Source organism: Stegodyphus dumicola, chromosome 2 (genome assembly GCF_044657685.1).
Source record: "Stegodyphus dumicola isolate Sdum_Otavi_A_Nest chromosome 2, ASM4465768v1".
NCBI classification, from domain to species: domain Eukaryota; kingdom Metazoa; phylum Arthropoda; class Arachnida; order Araneae; family Eresidae; genus Stegodyphus; species Stegodyphus dumicola.
This window is the reverse complement of record NC_140769.1, coordinates 217415648-217428354: the sequence shown is the minus strand read 5'-3', so window position 1 is coordinate 217428354 and position 12707 is coordinate 217415648. Positions and strand designations below refer to the sequence as shown.

The 12707-nt window shown below is 32.1% G+C and overlaps 1 pseudogene; it reads left to right on the top strand.

Annotated features, from left to right (window-relative positions):
- The first annotated feature begins 8842 nt into the window (after positions 1-8842).
- LOC146998851 (U2 spliceosomal RNA) lies at positions 8843-9050 on the top strand (annotated as a pseudogene).
- The last annotated feature ends 3657 nt before the right edge of the window (positions 9051-12707 follow it).

The window sequence follows — 12707 nt, the reverse complement described above, 5'->3', positions numbered from 1 at the left end:
GTCAGCAGTTAAGCTGTCATTTTTTTTTTTTTTTTTTTTAGTTGGCAAAACTTTATCGCACAAATAGCACAAAATTCAAATCTTACATGAATTTTGGAACACCCTTTAAAAGGCAAATGATGTACCGAGACTCAGAGTTTAAGATCAATTACCAACTCTGAAATCATGCGATTACTTATATCAAATTGGATACTTTTCTAATAACTTGGGTACTTTTCTATTTTCGAAGTCCAGTCGCCAAATGACGTCACGTGGTCACACATGATAGTTTGTTTATATTACATCATGAACAGCTGTGCAATGTCATCGTTGCAAATAAGCGTATAGAAAGAAGGCTAATGCAGCAATTTTCTTTCCTATATTTTAAGTTGCTGAAACACGAATGGGTTGCTAGCTGCCAGATACTGCTTTTTATTCCAAAGGGGCAATTTGCTCAGAAGGACTATTAATTTCACTTTGGCATTTTGCGTCGATTCACGATAAGCGTTGCCACGAAATATTATCGCCCTGTATTATATTTAAAATGTTAAATAATGAAGAATATGTGTAAATGTATGTTATGTTTCTCGCATCGTGATAAAACAACGGTACTTAGAGCCATCAAAATTTGAATAACGTAATCTTCCATAGAATATGGGCATGTGGAATTCCTAATTTGAAATTTGGAAATATTTAATAAATAAAGGTAACACACAAAACGTTAAAAAAAGCCCCTTTGGACGTAATTTAAAATCTGAAACCTTTCAGATTTTTTTTTTTTTAATTTATTCTTTATTTTAACTCAACCACTTTTAACTTCTTTCTTTACTTTAACTCAAAAATACGTAGAACATATTCCGATGTATTCTACCCAAATCAACTCGATTGAATGCATTAAGAATAAAGATAATGCAAGACTTTTCTACAAATTTCCTTAAAAATAACGAAACAGAAAATAATTTTACCTTTTGCTTTCAAAAAAAAGTTCGAGAAAGATGTTGAGAAAGACGTGATTATCTAATCTGATGTATAAAAGTTCGTTTGCTAATGCGTATTTGTTCAGATGACACAAAACGGATTGAAAGAAGAGGCGTTTATTACCTTTATGCAAGCGACTAAAGAAAGATATATGTACCTTTAAAATAAATGAATAACTATATTATTTTTATGCAGCGAAATAAAACGTCCCTTCTTTTTTGCTATATAGAGAATATTAATAAATAAAATTGCAGCATGACAGAAAAGAGTTTAATTATAATATTTGGTAGAATAATCATTCTGTTTAAATGTTAAATAAACCTTATATAGAAACGGCATAGTACAAGTTAAAGCGACAACTTGCTGAACGATTTAAGTTTAGGCTTCCATCACCTATGTCTGAAAACAAAAAGGTAATAATACAGCCTTATTTTTTCTTGATTTTCTTTTTTATATTAAAGTAAAATATCGTATTTAATTAAATAGCTTGCCTTCTAACCAGAAAAAAGTGAATTTTAATCGGGATCATGCTTTCATCAGATATTCACGTATATTTTTATATCTTAAAATTTAACCTAAAATGTAAGAGAGGTCTGGTATATTTCCTGAGTCCAAATTTGTATTCTAACAAGAAAACTATTTTCAGTTTGTTTTTAATGAGTTCGAATTCAACCGAAAAATCCATGTATTTAAATTTAATGTTTAGTATTGTATAATTTAAAATAGACAGATTTTGTAATGAATCCCGAATAACAACTGTAGTTCTAGTTCATTTTATTTTATATTTTTATAATAAAAAAATAGTAATGTAAAATGCTAATTTAAATGTAGAGAAAATCATTTGAAAATTCTCTACAAAAGATTCATTAAAACACTAACTTACTTTCTTGTTACTGAGGAATTTAGATAATTTGTCATTGATTCGGCAAAATTAATTTCAGAATTAGTGGCAGCATAATTTTCAACTCATTTACTTGTTTGTAAAAGAAACTAAATAAATATATATAAAGAAGAATGTCTGTTTGTGTGTTTGTTCTCGATTAACTCAGTTACTACTATAGCTATCGTTACCAAATTTTCTACCATTCGTTTTTGGGTCCTGGAAAAGACCGACGTCCACTTATTTCCATAAACAATTAGCTAAAATCAGAGATATTGATTAAAAACTTTGAAAACGCTAATTTTTGCCCTCATTTTCCCGCGTGGCAACAGTCTCCCACGCTGGAGATTAAAATCTGCTTTATCTCGAAAAGTGTTGTTATTGCTCGCTTTCAAATCGTAGAATCTGTTAATCAAAAATTTGTAAGTTTACGAAATTTATAGATATAAAGAAGAACGTCTGTTTATTTGTTTGTTCGCGTTACAGTTTCTGATCAATTACGATAATTTTTCTACTACATTTAATCGACTAAAATTGAATATAGGTGAAATATCGGAAGGGATTTGAGCTTTTACGACCATTTGATTTGAAAAACGAAAATAATTAAAAACTGCGTGCCATTGTTGTTGATATAATGAGAGAGAATTAGTTTATTTTTCTACCGACAATTTTTATGTGGGTTCCATATGGCATCACATTGAAAACTGCATGACTATGAATCGTATTTTTTGCATTGTTATTAGGGAAGGATTGCAGAGGTATCTTTCTCTGTGTTGTTAGATACATTACTGTCAATCTAACCTAACTGGCATAGGGTGCTGCTCCCGCTAGTAAATAAATAAAATTAAAAGCTTTGGAAAGGTCTGAAAGTTTTCAGATTTTATATTACGCTCAAAGGGGTCTTTTTTTTTAACGTTTTCTGTGTTACCTTCACTTATTAAATATGAAGCTCTTCGCACTTAAACTATAAAATTCAATTCAACAGCGGTATCACAAAATAATTTAAAAAGAGCATATCTTTAGAACTTCCGATACACAATCTAATGCCCTGGAGATAAAAATGTTCTTTTTCCGTACATTGTTGCCATTGTTCGCTTTGAAATCGTCGAGTTTGTTAATAAAAAATTCCTCAAAGTTTTAGAAAATACGAAATAGATAATAAAACAAATCCCAAACTGTGGCTTCCGTGTTCGTGCAGAGGATTACTTTATTAAAAATTTGATGGCTCTAGGTACTGTTGATTTATCACAATCTGAGAAACATACATACATTTATTCAGTTTCTTCACTGTTTTATTTCTTTAAACATAGGTGGCAACAATTTGAAAAGTAATACGCCGTTTATAGTGATTCGACGCAAAATGCCAAAGCAAAATTAATAACCCTTCTGGGCTAACGGAGTTAACTTCTGGGTTCTTCCTTTTGGGCAAAAAAGGGTAACTGAAAATTTTAACTCAAACAAACAAAAAAAAAAAAAAAAAAAAAAAAAAAAAAAAGAGGAGGGCTGTAGTTGATCTGATATTTCATAACATTTCAACTATATTTGTTTTGAAGTGTGTTTTGCATTTAATAAAGCTCTAAAACCAAAAGTATATTTCTTTACAAACGTATTTTGTTTATATTTCAACTTGGCTACTTTTTGAGAGTGTGATATAAAACTTTGCCAACTGTATACTGGAATCCAGGAATAACTTTAAATCTCGTCTAGAGCCCGTTATGTTGTATCTTTGAATAACTAACCAAACTTCTCGTTCAAAAATATTTGCGAATAAATTTTGTAAGTAATGAAGAATTAATAATGAATGTTTCATAATACAGAACAATAATTTCTTAGGTTTATATTCCAGATTAAATTTATAAGCCTGCCACTCAACAGAGCTTGCCAAAACAGGATTCGAATTAATAATAAAAAAGAAAGACATTCGGTGACTATATCATGCTGGTGGAGCAGGCTATATACACCACAACTCCACCCCCAAAAGAAGAATCGTCCGCTTTGACCTGAGCGTCATTCATGTACTCCTGAGAACCATCCCAAATTTAAAATAAAAATAAATAAATAAATAAAGCTGAAAGAACGGGACTTTTTTCCAAAGGAAAAGATTATTTTTTTCCTTTCGCAACAAGTTCCTGTTGTCTGGTGTGACGAATTATTATTATGAGTTAGGTGCTTTCAGCAGGGGGGAAGGCTGCGTTGCCCTGCGGGATATGGTGTGGTACCTGGCCTGTTCCGCAGATGGTACACAATAAATTCCGAGGCTGAAAAAAGTTCTGCTGATGAGGGTAAAGGGGATAAAGATGTCGTAAAGCCATTGTATTCGATTTCTTATTCTGTTCGGGGCACAAAAGGGGATTAAGGGTTAAAAGGATCATGTACAGGCAAGTGGCTGGTAGAGGTTCGTTTCGTTCCACCTGTTCTTAGCGAAACCCTCATAATTGAAAAAGCAGACGGTTATTCACATCTTTTTTCTCCTTGATTGCTTTAGCAAAATTTTGATTTGAACAAACTATACTCCAGCTTTAAGCAGAACGAGATCAGTATTATAATTAATGGCAAATTATTTTGTTTTGCTTTACTTCACAAATCACGTAAAATGATAGCATCTTCTCTTTGGCTCAGAATGGTATATAAACGTAATTAAGACGGAAATATTTTTCATTGAGAGAGAGTTTTATAGTTGGATTGTAGTATTTTTTAAAAGAATACGAATCATGTTATGAGGTACGATAATGCTTTCCCGTTTCCAGGGATTCCAACAAACTTTCGATAATTATTTCGGCGGAAATTTGAAAGAATTCACTTGGGTTTAATTCGTTAATCTACAAAAAAAAAAAAAAAAAAAAAAAAATATGCTGTCTGATACTGCTGTAATTATGACTGATCTAACCGTAACATCAGATGAAATCCTCGAATCTGATCGTCGCTAAAGAACTACCTGTCACTAGCTTAGAATTTGGGGTATTTTATAGCAATCAGTACGAATTTGACCAACTCTGCCTGAATTTTAAAAAGGAATCCCTTGGGATACGGATCCATGAGTCTTTTGCGTCTACAAAGTTTTAAGACTATTTTTTTAATAAACTCCGGCAAGCATGTAAAACAATAGTTGGCAATGTTCATTACTATGACACTTGCTTTCCCTAAAATATCGTCAACTTAAGGACAGAATTTTCTGTGCAGATAATTATTGCCTTTGCTGTTATGGGATAATTATTGTAAATATACGCTGTTATGGGTTCGAAAGCTGAGCGAAAAACAGCAATAAAATACAGAAATAAAGCGCAACAAAATAGCAAAAAACGGAGGGAAAATGAAAAATTTTCCAAACACACTTTGCTTCCGTTAAAGATACTTTGTTTACGATCCTCGGATAAAATTGTTATGATTTGCTTGCAGAAGGTTCACCATGGCCACAAAACCATTTTTGATTGGAACGGGAATAATTAATTTATTTCCAGAAATTTATTCCCGAGAGATTAACTCTATATTTTATATACTAGATAAAATGGACTGTTGAGGAAAATTTAGTGCATTAGGTTCAAAAAAGTTAAATCGAATACCAGGTTTCTGATGGACAACAATGGGCCATCATACAGCTTCATTCTCGCCCAAGCAGTTTTTAGCAAAGAAAAGTGTAACAGTTCTCAAGCAGCACAGAAATGATTGATAAAACCTTAAACAGATGTTTAAATGATTAAAAAAAAGGGGGGGGCAATTCTATATCTCTCGTTTTATTGGGCCGATTCACGAGATTTAAATTGCCTTTTTCAGGTCTCGAAAGCGCGACTTAGGATATGTATTAGATTTATATTTAGGAATTGTTCTAATATAGATATTTTAACGCAAAATCAAACTTTTTCTGAAATCACATGCCATTTTTCCCCCATATTTTGTTTCTGCTACTCAAATTATGCCTAAATATTATATTTTGTAAAATTTAGCGCGAAATTTACGGAAAAATTTATCTTGGAGCAATTTTTTTCAGCTTGCACCATGAATAATTCACTTAGCGAACTTCTTAATATATGGCAACTTATTTCCCTTTCCTTTTTACATTGTGCACGAGGGAAAAAAGGCACATCGTTCCTACTTTCAAATAATTTAAACAAAGTGTCTAAACCACATTTGATACTTTATCGCTTTCAACAAATATGCCAAATATCAAAATGCGCCAATATATAAATTCACGTATATTTTTGGAAATTTCAAATAAAAAAACTCTAATTTTTCGCAGGTATGCTTAGAAATACATGTACTTTAAGCAGATGGTAAAAACTTTATAGATCATAGTTAAAATGTTTTTCGAAAAGTTTCTAAAAATTGTTTAAAAAATACAAAATTTTAAAATAAATCATAAAAAATAGGCCAATTTTATTTGGAATGAACCTAAATTTCGAAATGTGAAAGGAAGAATCAAATAAGTTTAATAAAAAAAGAGAACTTAATAAATATATATCGAATTCAATTAACATTGAGGAGCTAAAATTTTGAGAGCTAATTTTTTAAAAACTACCCGTGCGATTTTTACAACACGTGGGAGTTTAGCATAGTTTGAGTCGTAGAATCGAACTAAGGAAAAAAATTGGTATGTCATTTCAGAAAAAATCCGATTTTGTGTGAAAATGTTGAACAATGCTATATATAAATGTAATACATATCCTAAGTCGCGCTTTCGTGACATAAAAACGCAAGTTGAATTTCGTGAATCGACCTTGTAGAACGGGAGATAAAGAGCTGTTCTTCCCCCCCTTCTGTGTACAAGTAGTGTACATTGAGGTTAAAATAACACGCCGAATAATGATTATTGGAGAAGTCAAATAGCAAGAATCAGCGTTGTGCAAAATTCACAAATATTACGGTGATTCTTGTTGTTTTGACTTCCCCAATAACTGTGTATTGAGTCTGTCTGTGGAGTAAGAATGTTTTTGTCAACTTCCGAATTTATATCAACTTAATTCTGAAACCTTCTAGATGCACTGCGTATAAATTATAAAAATGATTTTACATGTAAATTGCAAGATTTTTTTTTTAAGATTGAAATTGCTGCGACCTCTTTTTTTACCCCGAGTTTTATTTCATCCAAAATTAAACTAAGAGAGATTATGTAGAATAGCTTACAATTTTTCTGAATCATAATTTTTCAATTACTTTGAAAATCTGACATCTGACATTTGTTTTCTCTCTGTTAACAATCAGTTTGCTGAAAAATGAAAATTATCAATATAAGATGAATATTGTAAATACCGAGGGGAATAAGTTGTAGGCGCACAATTATTTAAATTGGGTAACGTGAAAGCCAATATGGCTAAGAAAGTTAAGTTTTTGTAATACTATATTCCATATATGCGTCAGATATGAATATATGCTTTCAGATATTCCGTATATGCTTTCAGATATGAGTAAGTAATAAAAGTGAACAAAGGTAGAGCTATGATATAAATATAATTGAAGAACCTTTGCAGTTATGTATTCATGTCTCCAGCAGCGTCATTTCTTTCCCAGAATTCAATTCCAGTAATGGACATTTGACATTTCCGGCACCGTATCAAGAACCTTTCATAATAGAAATAAAACGATATCAAAAACGAGACAAGAAAAATGACACATTCTTCTGTGACTCCAATTAGGTATTTTACGTCTTCTTGGAGGAGGGAAGACGACGGGAAACAAAATGCTGAGTGCGTTCGAATTCCCCGAAACAGTTACAAACGCTGTAAAACATGTTCCAAAACAAACGTCAGCGCAATTTAACTGTCCTCTAAACAACAATCGTTGCGGTCTTTAACCGGTGCTTTTTATAACTAAATCCACGAAATAGCAACAGTAAGGCGATGGGGTCGGAAGATTTGGTGGGGCGAAACGGCAATACTTTTTTCTTTTCACTTAAATCATGTCCTGTCCCATTAGAGGAAAGCAAAACTCTTTTAGAAAATGCTGTTGTAGGAGCATTGACCCTCTCGCCGAAGAGCTATTGTGCGAAGGTAGATTGACGTCCCTTGGCATTCGACCCCGTTTAAAATCACATCAAAATATGCGATTGGAAATCATGCAGTTAGCACCATTTCTTTTTTCCATAGTACTTCCTGTTCTAGCTTCTTGTTCAATCACTGAAGTTATTATCCAAGCAACTTCTGGCTAAACAGCTTTAACATCTTGTACAGACACTAATAACTTACTCAACCTAGATTTTACATTAGTTGTAAAAGTAAAAATTGCGGTATAATTGTGATATGTTGCTTTATGTTTGTTCTCTGCTATTGTGTGACTTCAACAAATAATTCACTCTTACCTATAAAGAAAAGCCCAATATGTCCCTAAGTTTAAAGCCTACGTTCTGAAATCAGAACAGAAGCAAGAATGAGATTAGAGATTAAAAGAAAATGAAGTGTCAGTGTTTGGTCTTCTCTATACATTTCTTATCATTGCTTTAGATCTATTGAAACTTCCGTCAAATCATCACAAAAGATGATGTAGGTTTCTTCGCTGTCTTCATAAAAATCAATTCTGAGTTTCTAAAATGTTTTCAAAATGGCTCTGTTTAAGACGAGATTTCAGCATGAAAAACAGAATGTAACCTATAGGTGACTTGATTAAATGCAATTTAGATAAAAATGGCTAGAACTGGACAGAAATTGTTGTAAGTTTGTAAGATGGATAAACAGAAAATAGTGTACATATGACTTGGTTAATTTAATTATAAGTTGGATCGGATATCTTTATCAGTCCTTGAAAATGATGATGAAATATTTGACAACTGAAATAGCTATTAGATAAAATATGGACTGTGAAATAATTTTATGCTTCTTTGTAAACTATCTGCCAGCAGTTGCAATGTATGCTAAAAGTTTTCGCTAGCAATCTTCGAATTCCTAATAGGAGATTTCGGTTGCATAATTTTATATGCTCAACATACAAAAAGATAACTCTGAAAAATAAGGTAAGTTTTATGCATGCGCAAATCTTTCGCAAACGGATATAAATGCGATTCATTGGTTCGAAGTCCTCATCGCTTCTCGGCCTCTGTGGCTAAGATCAAATGTGTATCTGTCAGATTAAAATCTGATATGATCCTAGATTTGGTCTCACATCTACCTGAATTGCTTTTCTTTAGATATGCCTTTTACTGAATTATGCCTTATCTAATGTCTGATTTTATGCCTTATCGCTATGTTTTATGTCTATTGCTTTCCATGCCATGCCGAGACAAACAGACTGTTTATATATTAGTTCTCTCATTATACTTATCCTAGATAGTTCGAATGCCATGCTTATCTTCAAGACCGGATTCTTCTAAATTGCTTCCAGCAGACTGTCATATTTAATATGATTATGCCTTACCTACCTCACTGCTACTATGCATCTTTACACTTGCGCTCAGATTGCTGTTAAGGTAACTGTATGCTTTGCATTTATTTATTCACGCCTACGAATGTTGATGCATCGTAGCATCATCTCTTTGTTATTACCGTGATTGGCCTTGGGCACCAGCATGATTTACTAGTCAAGACTCTATTGTCGATGCTATAAGTCGATGCTAGCAGAAGATCGAAGTTCACAAGTTCACACAAGAAATCCTATAATTTTTAAATTATGCGTCGCACTTGTTTTTGGTATTCCCACAATGAGAAAAATGTCTTCAAATACTCTCGTGCGAACTTTGTTGTCGTACATCGTGTAGCAGATAAGAGTTTCATTAACGAAATGGCTAGTTTGCAGCAGAAAGCGTTTTTTGTTTCAAAATTTGCAAAGTATTTATCCATCGTAACTGTGCATTTCGAAGGCTGTATGATATAGATCCATCAAGCCACCAGAGCATATAACAATGACATCGAAAGATTGTGAACGCTGGTTGCTTGCGTACGATATTTTCCTTTAGGGGGAAGTGTTTATGCATCCAGCAATATTAAAGGAGCTCCAGGACCGCATTAAAGCCCTTTCTATGGCTAATAGGGAGGAAATGTTACATTGCATTTGGGAAAAGTAACAGCGCTTGAACATACTATCCTGTAATACGAATACAGAACATTTAATACTTATAGCGTTATGATTAAAAAGTATTTACTTCTTTTTGTGTAACACTCCTTTTATTTGAAATAATTTACGAAATACAGCGTCTTAAAAACGGACGAATTAACCCCTGGATACGAAATCCTTAATAGGCCATTCTTTATCCAAACTTGAAAATGACCATCAGAATGAAATTAAACTGGAAGACATTGAGTTTAAATTGAGGTACATGAAAACTTTGACTTGAATAATCAACCCCCCAGTAGTTACTGAACGAGTAAGGTGAAGAATACTATAAGTATATCCCGGATTTGGATACCGAAGGCTGAAAGGGATGGCTATAAAGAATTTTGGGGATTTTTCTCAGTTGCAAAGAGAATATGAGCCATTTTTTCCCCAGAACTCTTATGCGAACTAACGTTTTTTAACTCAGCCGAGTCATATTTACGTTTGTAGGACCACTCTGCAAATTACGACTGTCATGTTGTTGTCAGAACGTGATTGTATATCAGATGATATGACCAACAAGTGGTAACAGCAATTAGCAATTGAGCTGTCTTTATAATTAAAATGTAAATCTATGGTGTACTAAACACTTATAAATGTAACAAATAGACACTAATTCAATTAAATGAAAATAAAATTATTAAACAAAATGCAGTACATAAACAAAAAATTAAAAAGAGGTTTAAAAAATCCGAAAGGTTTCAGATTTTAAATTACTTCCAAAGGAGCGTTATTTTAACGCTTTGTGTGTTACCTTTATTTGTTAAATATCATGTTCTACGCACTCAAACTATAAAATTCTGTTCAACTGCAATATCGCACATTAATTTTAAAATGAGCCTATCTCTCGAATTACCGATACAGTCTCGCGCGCTGGAGATAATTTTTTTTTTTTTTTTTTTTCCCATACAGTGTTGTCATTGCTCGCTTTGAAATCGTTTAGTTTCTTAATAAAAAATTCGTTGAAATGTTACAAAATCTGAAATCGATAATAAAACAAATTTCAAATTCAAATTAGGGCTTCCACATGCCCATATTCTATGGAAGGTTACGTTATTCAAATTTCGATGGCTCTAGAAACCGTTGTTTTATCACAATGCGAGAAACATGCATACATAAATGCAGATTCTTCCTTATGTAATTTCTTTAAATATAATACAGGGAGATAATACTTGGTGGTAACGATTTGAAAAGTGATATGGCCTTTAAAATTTTCGACGCAAATTGCCAAATCGAAATTAATAGTCCTTCAAGGCAAATTGCCCCTTTGGACTAACAGATTAACATATTTTCGTAAATTCACAACAACATGTCCACTTTGAATCTTATGATATTATAATTATCAAATTTAACGAGGCTCTGAGGTTCCTTGAAAATGAAGCAGACGCTTTGCTTATGAGAAAATAAATGAAACATATCCTACACACGTTTTTTTTATCGGAATGGTATTCCTTTCTATAAAATATTCATTAATTAAATGAGGTTTTAGATGACTAGATTCATTCACTTTTAGTAATAATTTTGTTATTAAATAAAGATACATGCTTTAAAGAAAAACATAATATACGGTTTGTTTTAAATCTTCAAAAACTCTTAGCAATAAATAACATATTAAACAAAATTGTGTTTTTTAAACTCATCTGAAAGAAGACAAAGTGGATGTTGTTTTCTATAAAAGGTTTAGTAGAATTTGGTAACAAAATGTCATTATTCAGAAAAATCTCAGTCTTTAAACTCTGCATTTACTGTGCACCAAAAGAATCAATATTTGTACTGGTACTCAATATTCGTAAATTTTATCCAATATTGTTTTGGAATTCTAGTTTTTTTATCGTCTTGCGAACGACACTAAATAAAATGAGGAAAGAAAATGCTGCTTAAAAAAGTATTCTACCACATTTTCAAACTTCACTAACAAGAAAATTTCTTTCCCAACTTTTCATATTTTTATGTTGTTCTTACAAATATGTTGCTTTTGCTCCATTGAAGCGTGTTTCGAAATTTTTTGTTACCATATCATTTTTTTTTGTTATATGCGTGTTCTTTGCGTTGTTAAAAAAAGAAATAATTTATATTATACGTGGGAAATAATAGTAATTATTATTATTTTTTTCTTTCCGTCCATGTGTTTCTTGTTCTTGAAGACAGGCCTCATCTCAGTTGGCGGTTTCTTGGGTTTAAAATAAACCAGATGTAAAACATGTGTACAAGCTATTACAAGGATTGGAAGAAATGAGACACATAATAATGTGTCACATTTCTTATGTTAGACGTAAAACAGAATATCTTTTACAAGTGTCACTTATTAGTGACTCTGGTAAAAAATAGAAACGAAATATATTAGTTTCAAGAGCTGCATAACCAGATATTAATTTAATTCTTTCTAATTTAATAGTTGTAGAAATGAACCGTTTGTTTAAGCAAAATAAATAAATAAATTAAATTTAAAAAATTCGGAAGCTTTCAGATTTTATATCACGCCCAAACTGGCGTTTTTCTTAAGGTTTTGTCTGTTACCTACATTTATTAAATATCATGTTCTTCGCACTTAAACCATAAAATTCAATTCAACAGCAATATCTTAAAATAGTTTAAAAAGAGCATATCTTAAGAATTTCCGATACACAGTTCGCGCGCTTGAGATGATTTTTTTTTTCGTACAGTGTTGCCATCGCTCGCTTTGAAATCGTTGAGTTTGCTATTTAAAAATTCGTTTTAAAGTGTTGCGAAATATGAAATATATAATAAAACAAATTCTTAATTCCAAATTTGGGCTTCCAGATGCCCATGTGCGAGTGGAGGACTATGTTATCGAAAATTTGATGGCTCTAGGTACCGTTGTTTTACACATTGCGAG